The sequence below is a fragment of the Hippoglossus stenolepis genome, chromosome 6 (assembly GCF_022539355.2).
Source record: "Hippoglossus stenolepis isolate QCI-W04-F060 chromosome 6, HSTE1.2, whole genome shotgun sequence".
In the NCBI taxonomy this organism is placed as follows: domain Eukaryota; kingdom Metazoa; phylum Chordata; class Actinopteri; order Pleuronectiformes; family Pleuronectidae; genus Hippoglossus; species Hippoglossus stenolepis.
Window position 1 is genome coordinate 3,037,264 of NC_061488.1, and position 14,712 is coordinate 3,051,975.

Consider the following 14,712-nt stretch of genomic DNA (forward strand, 5'->3'; position numbering starts at 1 on the left):
CTATGGATGCCGGAGAGGGAAGAATGATGGTCGGTGACGCATGATTTTTGGTCGTTTTGAGCGCCTGGATATATGAAATCAGGCTTTGTCATGGCGGAGCGGTGGCGTGGAATTTGGCCGCTCGCGACGAAAACAGACATGAAAAATGCACGAAAGGCATTTTGCTGTATTACATTGTCCACGACCACTGAGAAAGAATAGTCCAACAATAAAAACAAATTGATTTACCTCAGTGCAGCTGCATTGTGTTGTTGTTTTTCCTGACAAACAGAAGCTGTACGCAGTTGTTCAACTATTCATTTGAGCACATTGGGTTTTTTTTTTGCTCTTTGTTCTTTGCCAAGATGTGATTTTCAGACGGCTTAGCAGAGGGAAAAATCTTCCGTGAGAAATCGACACGGACGTTAGATAAAGTACCACCTGCAGGTCCCGGGTGCCAGGCGGGCAGGATACCGGCAGACAGTATGATCAGTCATGGTAATGAGTGCAGGTCTGGCATACATGCACTGAATTATATGACTTTGAGGCCTGGGCACCCTCAGACCCGGGCCTCCGCCATTACTTCAACCCGCGCTCGCCTCTTATCTCCGAGTCAAGCTGTGAAGTTTTTACTGGGCCATCATTCCACCTTCCTCCCGCTCTAAATTGTTCCACCTCCTCGGAGAGGGACGGCGCGTTGCAGTCAAATTAAGGCTCCGTCCATACGTCTATGTTTTCTGTTGTTTAGACCCGTCTCCGCTCACAAGCGTTTTGGCTCAGTACGCAGTTTTAATTCCCAGATCACGTGCAGAGAGAGAGAGAGAGACTGCAAATGAGACGCTTGTGATTGATTATCCACGTCGTGTTGTACACCGGTAGCCGAGGTTGTTTTCTGCTGGAAGTGGGTCATGTGATAGGAGCCTGACGAATCAGCTGCGTCAGCACGCGGTTCTCTGTTTCTGTCCCTCCAGACTAAAACGCTGCCCTTGAGTTTTCAAACTAAAACGAGGCCAGCGTCGTCTCTTCCTCCACGTGTTAGCGTCTCTAAAACTCCAGAGCGGCGTGGACGCCGGGCGAATCCGGAGCAAAGTTGACGCCTATTTGCACCAAAACATGCACAGATTAGTTGTTTGCTTGAACTAATATGCGGGAGCTTCTTTTGCCTGAATTCCCCAAGTCAACAATTCAAAGCTTTATTTATTTTAACCCTTATAAAACAAATGAAAAGTGAGGATGTAAGTGACGCGGCGGCGTGTGAGCATGTTTGTGCTCATGTTCGCCTCCTTCAGTTAACTGCGGACACATTTGCTAATTGTATTCTGCTTCCTCCATCACAATTATTAATTTATCTCCTAAGACCACTGCGGCAGTGATGATCATTCATGTCACCGCATCCGATAGTTAAGAAGTGGGCTTCCGTAAAAATCCATCATGTACATCAATGCACATTACTGAGGTAATTAAACAGGAGGTAATACTGCCAGATATCGTAAAATATCAAGGGGTGATCATACACCCCTCTGCACTGTACGGCCTCAGCACATGGACGGTGAGGGATCAGCTGCAGGAACTCCCAACACACGGATGTAAATGTAATTTGTCTATTTTAGAGTATCTGTATCTTACCCTATGAAAAATACTAATTATTTGAAATATACTGATTACAGCGAGCCCAGAAAGTGGCATTAAAATAATTACTTGTGAGCCCTCTCAGAGTTTGTACATTTAGCACTGTACCACCATTAGGAATAATCTGTCCAATTAAAGGTTGTGTAATTAATTAAGTGCACGTTCTGTGAAGAGGAGAGGGGAAAGAGGATTTATCAACCTGCTGAAATATGACCTATCTTGTCCAAAAGACTAATATGTTTAAACAAAAGATGAAAATTGATGACAACATTATTTGCAACAAAATGCTCACTGTGCAACTATGATGCATCTGCACTTGTATTCGGCTTCGTTGCATTGTCCTCACAAAAGCTGTGATGTATTACCCCCGGCTGCCTGGCAGTAACTTTCAATGAAGGGCGCTTTACCTATCCAGTGAAACCGTCTGTTACTTTATCCCACCTTCACATCTCGGGGCCCCGCGCTGTATTAGCATCGTCGGACGTTGTTTTTTTTTAACGTGTGGAATTGCACACGTGAAGTCAGTGGCGGTGGCGGCGGCGGCGGCGGCACATGATGTGGCGAGGAGCTGAGGCGGCGTGTTGGCGCTGAGTGGACATCCTGATACCAACCGCCCAGAAGTGTAGTAGAGCAGAAAACGTCTCGCTGTGCAAAACCTGTCGGGTCATTTCTGTTGTAGCAGGAAGTTTTGAGCCAATGTCCTCTGTGTGTGTGTGTGTGTGTGTGGGGTGTGTGTGTGTGTGTGTGTGTGTGGGGGTGTGTTGTGCATCTGAGAGAATGAGCAAGATGCCAAGTGCACATTCTTTCACCTGCCATTACACTTGCCAGCTTCACATCCACGACCTCGATCAACACTTCGGGAACAAGCACCAATATTTTTTGGGGGCAAATTGCTGAAAATGTAAAAAAAAAGAAAATATCTTAATGCTAAAGAAAGGAAATAAAAACATAAACTCTGGACCTGCCTCTTTGTGCTAAATTGAAAGGGCTCTTTTCTTGGCCCGTCTCCCATTCCTCCCACCAGGTTTACTGGAAATCTGTTCAGTGGTTTCTGTGTCATGATGTCAAATAAATAAACAAATGAAAACATAACCTCCTTGTCGGAGGTAAAAAACTAAATCAAGTGGTTCCACGACGTATTATATAAACTAGTTAAAGAGACTAATCCTCATCCATGTTACGGGTTCTTCTCAGGTCTCATCCCTCCATCACAACAACCGGTTTTAATAATATTGGTAAAAATCTGATAAACTGAATTATTAATTTGTAAAACACAGACCTAAACAGTAGGAAATCGAGATCAGAGTATTATTCACCCAAACTCATCAGAAACGTTAACACATGAACGTATTCTTTCTTTCTCTTTATATTTTATTTAAGTTTGCTCCATGTCCCATAAAGGTGTGTGGGTGGGTTATACTGCAGCCAGCCACCAGGGGGTGATCCTTTTGGAAGCTGTCATGTCGTCCATCTTTGCGGATCAGGCACCTTCATCTTTAGTGACACAGAAAAAACTTGATCATATTCATATGTGTGTAAGTTTCTTGAACAACTAAAGAACAGAAAGAGGAGCAGGGTCATATAATGAGCCCACTTTTCTGTTGTGATTTCACAGGTTGTAGTTTGAGCCCCGTGGCCCCTGTGTGCTGGCAGGGTGGGGGGCTGGTGGTACCGCCGCCCCTTCCCCAAACCGTCGTCCGCCTGTCAGCTCCCAGCCAGGGGAGGGAGGGGGGGAGAGGAAGGGAGGCTGAGAGGAGCAGGAGACATAAATCCTATGTCCTATTTAAAAAGAAATACTATCCGTGTCAGGGAAAGGTGGAATGCCCTAAAATGAATGATAACAGACTCATTAAAAATAACGGCCGCCTAAATGACAAATCGCTCGCCTCCTGAAAAGAGCTCAGGACAATGGCTTCAACAAAGTAAGACCGTGCAGAGCTGAGCCTCCGGGTGTTGCTGCCCCTCTTCCCTCGCCACAACATCAATTAGCAACAACGCTGCCGCGTCCCGTTAGCACGCGGCACGCCACCGGCCCGCTTCAATTTGTCGTTATTACTTAAATTCCAGAAAACAGAATTTGAGGTTTTTCTTGCGGAGTAAATCTTTGAAGAAAAGTTATTCACGTGTGAAACGCAAAACAAAAACAAACCATAATCCATCTAATTTATTCGACATCAGCTTGCATTTGCAAAAAAAACGAGAGCCCAACAAGGACGCTGCTGGGTCTGGACACTACAAACACGCCGCCGCCATTAAACACGTCAACCTGGCACCGCTGCTTTAAAGACCAATACCCAGCGTCTGAGACGGATCCCACATTCCTAATGATGACAGTGAATTAAGCCTCGACTATCTCCGCACTTTCCAAAAAAAAACAAAAACTGTGCACATCTTTTTCTCGGACTGTAAAGACTCCAGCCAGCGTTCATCGGGTATAAACATTTACATCTGTGTGACATAAACAGATTCCAGCGCTGTAAATACTGCGGAGAAGAGACAGAGCCCGGGCCCCGTCAGAGGGGATGAGGCCGAGCAATGGACGACTCCGGCGAGTTGGCTGACTTCTGAACTGATAGACGTCCACTCCCGAGCGCGCTTGACGGGGGCAGACGTGTCCGGGAGTGCACCCTCCCTCTCTGACACCGCCCCCCCACCCCCCCACCAGCGTCCTCCTCTGTAAACACTGGCATTCCACACGCATGAGAACATTATTTAACGAAAGCTTCGTCAAGCATTCAAAGGCCTGCGATGACATGAGTTATGTGGCTCACCAGGAATGGTGTGTTTCACGTCGCTCTGTGAATCATGAGATCTGCTCTGTTTAGAAAAGAGATGCATGCAGTCAGATTAGAGGAGGACGAGTGGCAGCGCGGCCCCGAGAACCAGGAGGACGGGACGAGTCGACGTTTTCAAGAAAAAGTTGCAGCTCTAGATTCTTGAATTTTGCAAAAACACATTCACGCAGCGGTTTGTTTTTTATAAAATCCCGTCATTCACACGCTGCCGGCACAGACGTGTGGGGGTTTGGGACAGTTTGGCATGTGGACTGGAGGAGATGGGGATTGAACTACCGACCTTCTGGTTCGTGCGCGACCTGTTCTACTCGCTGAGTTTCTGTCCCATACACATACACAAACATAAACTGTAAATAAAGATGGACGACACAGCTCCACTTCCTCCCACTATAAAGAAATAAGGCCAACATAACCCGGATATGGAAGCTGACATCTTCCCACTGGGCGATCGGATTTATCCGAAACACGAAAACTTGAACAAGTGCGATAAGAACTAAAACATAAATGAAAAAATATATTTGTTTATTTTGATTTTTTAGTTCGGATCAGTTTGGTCCTTGTCCCGTCTGACATCAGGCAGGTTTTATGACGTGTACTGCAGCCAGCCACCAGGGGGCGATCAAGAGTTTACAAAGCTCTTAAATATTTCTTTCATTTTAATTCCCAGGTTAGCGACGCCCAGTTCAGCCAAACTCTCACGTCTTTATGTATGAACCTGGACAGATGCAGGAAACATACCTATGTTAACATTGACACAAGTTTTGATTGAAATTTTCTGCAAATTCCTGAAGAGGTTTTTCTTGCTCAGCCAATTTGTCGCTGTGCCTGTGCTCTTCTTATTATATATTGTATATTTATATTTTGACGCATATGAGAACAAATCTATTCTGTTTTATTTTAGGGATTCACTCGGAGACAGAGGAGCCGATCAGGAGACTTTTCACAGAAGCAAACAAAGGTAGGTTTACGTTTTATATGAAACTGTGTCTGAGGTGTTTCTGCCTCTTGGTGTGTAAAACGCACATCTTTTCATTTTTTTTTTTATGTTGTGTCCATCTCGATTCTGTCAGTTTGCATTTTCAGTAAATGACTTCATTTGGTGTGGTCACCTCCGACGGGAGAGGTCACTTCTGTACGGACGCTGTAATGCAACCAGATATCACGTTCTGTGCCGAGTGCGTTTAAATGTGCCGCAGACAACGACCTGGTCGTCTCCGAAACGGAATTCCAAAACGGAAGCAGTTTAAAGAAACGGTACTTTGAGAGAAGTTGCGGACGAGCGGGAGGAGGAGGAGGAGTTGGAGGAGGAAGAGGAGGAGGAGGAGGAGGAAGAGGAGGAGGAGGAGGAGGAGGATGGCCGGTTTGAGCCACTCGGAGCATTTGTGCGGGCTTGATTATACAAAGCGACGCTGTGATAAGGCTTCATTGAAATTTACAACGAGCAATCTCCACCATATGGACTCGCCAAATGGAGATCACAGACTAGCAAAAGCAATCAGCTTTTTAATTAACAGAATTAACAGTGCGATGTTAAACCATAATGACAGCAATAAAAACAGTTGATGTGACAATCAAAGTGCACCAAAAACATTCATAACCATTATTTTCATTAGTCTGAGGGAAAGACAATGGCAGGGAGTGGGATTATATTGGAGAGGGATCGCAGACCCCCCCCCTGTAATCACACTTGAATTAGCTGCAGATACCGCAAACACGCCGAGAGGCTGTAAAACACGGGGGTCACACAGAACCTCTCATTTAGGTTTATCTTGGACACTTCATTTGATGATGTCGATGCAACAACAAAAAAAAAAAAAGGAAAAGTTTCTTGCGTTTTTTTTGAGACGTTCCTGAACGACGAGACGAGCCCCGAGTCGACAAAGTTTGTCCGATCGGCAGAGATTCATCTTCCAAACTGCCGCCGCTGCATTACAGCCAGAGATCTGATCAGCCACCCGACGACTCTGGCAGGAAAATAGCAGTTTATTGACCATAAAACATGTGCGGTTACACACAGAAGCACAAAACGCACGTCCACATGCTTACACTCGCACAAATATAACTGCACACACACACACACACACACCACATGCACACACACAGAGCGACACCTTCGCACACATGGATGAACCGTGGCACCGCGGCGAGGGCCAGACCCCCGGCAACAGCGCACAAAAGAAAGTCAAATTATTAGAAATAATGAAAAGCCATCAATAAGAATTCTGCAGAGACTCATTTCATTCTGTTGTCAACAGCGCTTTTCAGCCCATTATTTTCTGTAAATGTTAACATCGCCGAGCCTGCCTATTGATTCTATTATTTTTGACCTTGCATTAGTGTCGGCTAATCTCGCGTGCTATAAAATTTCATTTCATAGTGAAAAATACTCCGAGGCCCTAAGGGTGAGTTATACACAGGTTGTGGCACCCCTGGGATTCATAAGTGCACATGCGGGTAAACAAACCGTACATTTAATGTTTCTTAGATGAGTGAGCAGCGCTGGGGGTTTTTCATTTCTCCCCAAACCTCCAGGTTTTTTCTCCTTTTTCTTTCCATGTGAGGTGAATCAAACTGAGGGCTGAGGTGCAGAGGCTCCATGTGGGAGGAACGTGAGGATTCTTCCAAAAGCAATATAGGATTTTCACTGCTGCACACGGGCCGGAGAAGGATTCAGGTCGAGGGAAGTCAAATACCTTCTTCTTTTTATATTTCAATGCATAAAGGAGACGCTGCTGAACGTTGTTAAATTGTTGGTTCCTTCAATTTTTTTTTTTTGCTCTCGACCCGAGCTTGACCTTGGGAAGAGAACGGGGAGGAAGTGAAGCTCCGACTCTCAACAGACCTTTAACTAACTGACGCGTAATAATACTCAGAAGTAGCTTAGTAAAGTAAAAAAATAGACGTTTTGGAAATACTGTGAGTGCATTGATCAAAGTTGCGGCCCTCAGGGGCCCAGATCCATAAAGTAATACAAGTAAACATACATCATTCTATCTAATGAATATATTTAGATACACAGAAAAGGTACTTTCATACAGAGTAAAGCAAGTAGAGAACTTTATCTAAGCGGAGACATATTGTTATATTTTCAAATGTTAAATTACAGCAACGTGTATAAAAACCTCTTTAAAAATGTCTCTCTGGTTTTATGTTGATGAGATTTGAATATATATAGTGTATGTTGTCATATTTTGTGACTTTCTGCCAGATTATTGTGGAAATATTCAAAATTCAAATCACACAAGTTAAATCAAGTTTACAACAACAGCAAACTGCAACATCAGAGTTTCTCCATCAGCGAAATCTGAGTTCCAACAATGCTATACTTTAATTTGAGGGTTTTTTGGTGACGTGAAGCCAAATGTGGGAAATTTAATTTTTGGGACCATGAATGATTAAACTTCCACTCGTAGAAACTTTGCTCCCCCATGAAATATGACTCAGTTTGTGAGGAGGTCGAGTTAAGTGATGAAATGGATGAAGCATTAACTTGGTGCTGTTTATAATCGGACTGGAACTGAAACACGACCTCAGACGTCTGTGCTGGAGTTACAACAATTATTAACTTTTGTGTTAACTTCTAAAAAAAGATGTGTTCAGTTTCTGTCGCCTTCGATACCAAGATTCACGTCTTTGTTCCATTGTTCCCATTCGATCTAATTAGATTTGTGTTCACGTTATAATTTAACGAGCGCACTAAAGAATGTGTCTGACATACGTGCGTCCTGTCGCACACTGTACGTGACGCGATACGTGACATTGATTGACTTACGGGCGTGGGTCTGATGGTAACCAGTCCCTGAACCAGTTTGTGGATGAACTGGTTCCCTTCATTGTTGTATAATTATGGTTTTGCTACCAACAAAATCAACGTCGGTCTTTATACTTTACCGCTTCTTCGATTTGTTTGGTGACGTCTCAACTTCCGGAATTTGGTCCAAACGATTCAAAAAATGTAATTTAATTTTTGGCAGTAAAATGAAAAGTCCGAAGGGTCCCGCCCCAACAAGGAAGGGATGAAAACCCCAATCAGTCCAGAGTATAAAGAAGGCATGAAGGTCAGCTCTATTAATAATTAGTGAATAATTATATATACGTAAATAAATCATGCTTATAACCTGAAATCTTTAATTACCAACGTGTCACTTTCAACTAAAGACGGTTAATTCCCTGGTTTATTTCTCGTCGGTGAACCAGCGCGACACCGTCTGTTGATGGAGACCAGATCCGGTCAGACACTTTGGATTCGTGTGTCTGAACACATCAGAAATCATCCAATCATCTCGTGACATCAATCTGTCGCTGGATCAAACCTGAGCTGTTTCCTCTCAGATCTCCAGAGGAGCTGTGATCGTCTTTGTTCCCTGTTTTTCCTTTTGTCTTGTTTGTTTGTTTGTTTTGTCCAGATTAGTCCACAGATGTGTGTTTATCTATTTTTAATGTCCCCCCCTTCCTCCTACCTTATCACACTTTTCAATTTGGGACTTTTGATGCAAACATGCCGGAGCACTTTGCCGCAGCTCCAAAATTAGAGAGCGAGGAAAAGGGAAGGATGGAGGGAGAGAGGGAGAGAGGGAGAGAGGGAGAAAGAGAGAGAGAGAGAGAGCCAGTGATTTTCCAACTGTGGATGCCTGTGTTCTGGGTGTCACTTTGGTTAATAATCTCCTACCAATCCTTCAACTCGCGTGCACGTTCAGGACGCTTCAAACCATGAAAACAGCTGGCTTTGTGCAGCCCAACTGTCAGAGTCTCCTTTGCTGTCGATGATGGAAATATCAACCCAGTGAGCCGTGAGTGGACATCTCAATCTGAATCTCTTCAGCTCAGCTAAACCACCGCGCGCCGCCGCCTGCCGCCGTCCTCCCACTGATAATTCATACAACATACCCTCGCATTAGGGGCACGCTGAACCCTCCCTCCTCCCTGCAGTGATACACAGGCAACATCAAGCGCAGTAATTCTGTTAAACGTGGAATTAGATGGATGGTGTGAAATACAATCGTCCTATTCTGGCATCCACTCCTTTTAAAGATGGTAAAGAAAGAAAATGGGATTTAACGAAGAGTCCAGTACACGAGACGCAGCGTGTTTTCCACACAGCCGCAGAAATGACCTCCATCTAGGGAAGGAGCAGCTTAGCGTTGATACCATCAAGCGAACACAACAACATCAGTCTTTTGTCAGCTGTTACTACATTATCCTGCTGCTCTCAGTTGCGTTTGCCAGCATGCGCTCAACCTGCCCATTTGTTTTAATCACCACAGCAAAACTCCCCAAAAAAAACAAGGGAGCGACGCGAGGCGTGGCGTTCCGTGGGAATCCGGATCAACATGCGTGTCCAAACATTTCACATGCGTCAAACAAAAGAAGGTCTCAGGATCTATTTGGAGTACCTGGCCCTCAGATTTATGAAGCAGACGGAGCAGATTGCAGCGGATGTTTCAGGAGAGAGGCGGAAGGAATGCCGTGTTTGTTTTCCTTCTCCGGACCACCATTATGTGTTTTCAATACGATGCGAGTCGGAGATAAGAATTAAAGAAGTCCCCGGGGCTCATCCAAGTTTAACAAAGCACCAAGGACAGGCAACCTTAAGGCCACACAGCGCGACAGTGCTCCTCCTCATGGAGAATGTAATAAATAAATGAGCAGATGAGTTTGGTTTCTGACAAGTGAGGGACATGGTTGCTCCCTGTGCATTTTTGATAGTGATCTAATTCCTCTGGCAGGCGTGGATGTTGATTAAATCAGAATGTCAGCCACTTGACAAGACAAGACACAAGCCGGCGTGGAACCTGTTTGAACAGCGTGAGCCCGTGCGAGATGGCCGGGGAGATTTGCAACGCTGCACGGCCGCTGAACCCCGCGCGCCGCCCTGTTATCGTCGCTTCCCACAACATGTCCGCAGAGAGACAGGCAGGCAGACGGAGAGAGAGAGAGAGAGAGTGCGAGAGACGTGGAGGAATCCGCCGAGGCCCAGCTCTTCTGTTCCCTCTCAGGGTGACATCAGCCCCCTGACACTCCGGGTAAACAGACGGGTGTGATGGCGCGGCCGTGTTCCCTTTCACTCGCACGTGCTCCGCGCCTCCATCAAGTCTCCCTGACAATCACGGAGCCGGAGGCAAGACATACGTACGTGCCGAAATCACAGGGCCCCCCGTAATTATGGGGACGAAAAAGCCTCGAACGCCGAGCGAGACTCACTGTATGAAACGGCATCAATGGGAAATCAGAGCGGAGAACGCTCGGGGTTGGTCTGTCGGCGGCGGCGCACAATAGGAGTGTGATAACGGGGGAGTTTTCAGAGACAGAAATCGTGGCGGGCAGGTTGCTATTCAGCTGATGAGCGCCCGGGAATCACTGTCTCTGTGGAGAAGTGCTGCTTTCACCCGAATTCAACACAATACCCCGATCATCTGCCACAATATGACAACGCACTCGCGTAAACACACTTTGGGGACGAATGCGTCGAGATTCCCGACGCACACACGAAGTTCTGACCTCAGATGTTGTCTGATCAACATTTTTCATGGAATATCTAATTAATTTGTCTCTATTCACATCGTCAGCCTGCCTGTTTGTAATGTTGTGTTCTCTCGTCCTGTGTTGATGCAACTTTGTGTTCATCCTGCCTGGTTTATCTGCAATGAAGATTTTATATAAAGTTAGTGTTATACATACAAGGCCCCCGAATTTGCTTTATCATTGTACACGTTTAGCTTATTTGTTAAGCAACCAACACAATCTTCAGACCCCGAGTTCGAAACATTTAAAAATAAAAAGGTCTGTAAATCAGCTCGACGTAAAAGCCTCGCAGCAGCAAAACAAGCGTTGTGCTTTTACTTTGAAGATAAATTGCCAAACCAGAAGGGATTCTACGAATGTTGGCGATCAGCTCCAGCGATGGCGATCTAGCGGCGACTTTTGAGCTGTAGTTTGACCCAGTTGTCGACCCCGTCTGTAGTTTATCCGAGGAACGTAGAATACGACGTGTTCAACTACTAACATCGAACGAATCTCACGCCCCCAAATCGCACCGGACTCACGCTGCACTTCCCCCGCACCACCAGGTGAGAAGCCGATAAGATGAACGGTTGGCAGTTTGTGGAACCAGTAGGTGGATATTCATCCCGAGTGTTGGATGGAAATTTGGCACCGAATGAAACAGGAATCGTTGGGGCGGCTCCCCCCCCCCCTCTCCTCCCGCCTCCCGTGCACCTCCCCTGCGTGCACGGCTCCAAGGAGGTCAAAGTTACATGTACAGAGTCACTCCACTAATCTCCTTTGTCACTCATAAAATTTACACAACATCTCCCTCATGGAGGCCTGTCAGTTTGCTGCTGCCTGTGGCTGTCAGAGAACACAGATAATTACTCGGAGGGATCAGAGAAGGCCTTGATTATTTATAGGGCTGGATGTCTGAAGAAACAAGAAGAAGCTATATGCTGCTTTGAATGATTTCCTCGTCAGTAATGATATAATACAAGATTATTATTGTTTTAAAGAAATCTTCTTTATGGTCTTAAGTTTTGAAAGAAAAATCAAAAATCAGACGTGGAGCACGCTGGAGTCTTTTTTCTTTTTGTGTGTTTTAATAATGATACGGATTTTATTTATTACCCAGAGGGAAGACTTTTTTTTTTTGTAAAAAGTCTGAAGCGTGATATGAAACTTTTCTGAACATTTAGGTAAATGTAACACGTCCTTTCTGAGTGACAGTTTCTACCGGTGCATGACGAGATGCCCCCCCCTCCCCCCCACACACGCTACATCATACTCAGGTCATGGGATTCGAGCGATACCGGGTCAGGCGTCATGAGAAACGTGACGCTCACACACTCCCTGTGTTTGTGTTCATCTCATTGCAGTGACCTCACCTGCTTGTTTGTGTTTTTCTCTTTCCCATGACAATCCCGTGAATTACACTAAGCCTTGTGAGAGGAGAGCGAGAGAGAGAGAGAGAGAGAGAGAGAGAGAGAGAAACAAGCGGCTCGTGATCACGTCACGGTGATTTTCAGATTTTTTTCCAAACCTTCAGATCATTAACAAACTGCTTTTATCTTACATGGAAACTGCTGCTGTGAAGCTGTGGTTTGACCTCCCAGCAGATATCAGGGGCTTTTTAAAAAGCCACTGAAAACGTGCCTGGCTTCAAATCTTTAAAACAACTCTCCATAAATCTGAATTTTCATGGCCAAACAATCAAAGGTCACGGAAAATGTATGCACGTTTTTACGAGAACTTAATTTCCATGAAAAACAAAGACTAAGCAATTAGTAATAATTAAAATTAGAATATATTAGTGGTAAAACAAAACCTTGGACTGTGGATGTAACGTTATATTGGGTTTAAAATCATTCGTGTTGGAATGATTCAATACCTGCATCACTATCAGCAGCCAGATGTTGACCTTGCATCTTCCTCCAGATGTTGCTCCAGAAATAACGTCCAGCAATTTAGCCTCTTAGCTCCTCTCAAGCTAAACCAATGGATCACATTTTAGTGAACGTGTGACTGAATCCAGCTTCGAGGATATGGAAAGGTACACGTGAAATAATCTTTCCCCCGATCCCCATTAGCTGCAGCATTGCTATACACCGTTAGCTAGCAGGTTATTTGTCTTGGGGTCCGAGGAAGAACAGGTCAATTTAGGTTGTTCTAATCAAAGTGTCCATAAATCTGGTTGTACTGAATTATTTTGATGATTTAAAAACAGGGTGAAACGTCATGATTGACAGCTGAGTCCGACTCCCGGTTGGTTGAGCGCACGTATCGGCGGGGGCCTCGCTGTTGGGTCGACTCTGGCTGTTATTTAATATTATTGTTGGCTATATTTAGTCAGGGAATTAAACTGGGTTAAAACTAATCTACATTTTGTGTCCGACGACAATTGTCTCAACGAGGTGCGATTATTCAAAAGAAGCAGGACTCGTGGTCGTGGGCAGATCAGATCAGACTGACAGTGACCAAACAATGATCAGGATTAAGTGTGTTTTTTCCAGGGGGCTTTAAGCCTGGTTAAAACCATCTCCTACCTCCGAGTGCACGTGCCTATTCAAATCTAATGCGCCATTTAAATGCCAGCTTAATAAGAGGTGGCAATTCCGTGTGCAAATCAATTTGATATCTACGGGGACTGAAAAGTGCACATCACACATTACGAGCCAGGATCAAGCTGGGGGCAGGTGCCTCTCTTCTCAGAATGACAAGGAGTTTGCAGACGGATATGAATTTACAATTAGTCTCATTGTGGCGACTTCTTAAGGTTTGTGACAGTGTCTGGGGTTCCACTAAAGGCCATGTGTGCCAAGCCATGAATTTCTTGCGACAGGCTATGATACCAGAGAGGCTATATTTAGGGAGGATAACTAGTACTGCACGGTATAATCTGACATTTGTACCACAAGGGAGTCATACTGCATTGCTCACAAATGACAGTGTCACTGTTGGTTTGTGTCCCCGGTGGAATAGGTTAAAGAGAACAAAACATGTTTTTGCAGTGGAGTGCCGCTCTGCAAGACAGATCTAATAAAACTGTATTTGATTGTGGGGATATGATCTGACTGTGGCTGTCACTGGTGAGTGAGCCCCCTGAGCGTGGAGACAGCAGCAGTCTGCTCGGAAAGGAACAAAGAGTCCCTGGGAGCGGTCTCAGTAGACTCTGAAACAGGAGTCTGCATGACTGGCCTGCTTTTGATGGCTGACTTCAGCAAGGCAGTTCACCTTCCCCTCCACCACTCTGGCCCCCTAACCGGGGACAAAGAGAACGAGGAGGAGTGGAGCCTGCCCATTGTTCCGGCGTTGATGGCTGCAGATGTTCCTAAATTTCAAGTACACGAGGTAAAGCATTTCACTTAATGTGAAGATATTCATGAATAAACATGCAGCACGTCCTGGTGCGACGTAACATTTTTATCAATCTGCAGCCGACGCTTTCTATCGGCAGCGTCGCGTGGTGTCGTAGTTTAAATTATAACGTCAAGCGGCGTATTTGAGTACCTGTCAAATCCTCTTAAAGAAAACAAGCATGATGTAATTCTGTTCAACCAGGCAATTCATTAGCCCAAGTCAAACACTCGTCCTTCTGCAGTTGGCTGCTGTTGTCCTCCCCGGGGACGCGCAGGAGCCACTTACGTCCACATTCACCAAGGTGATCAAACCTGCGTCAGCCTACACCTGCCTCCCCTCTCAGGAGGAACCAGGACAGGCTGCACAACAAAGCTGCGGCGGCGGCACACTTGGGGAGTTCGGCTAACTGCGTCTTCAATCACCACATCTCAGAGCCATCCAAGGATTGCGGGCATTTACAGGG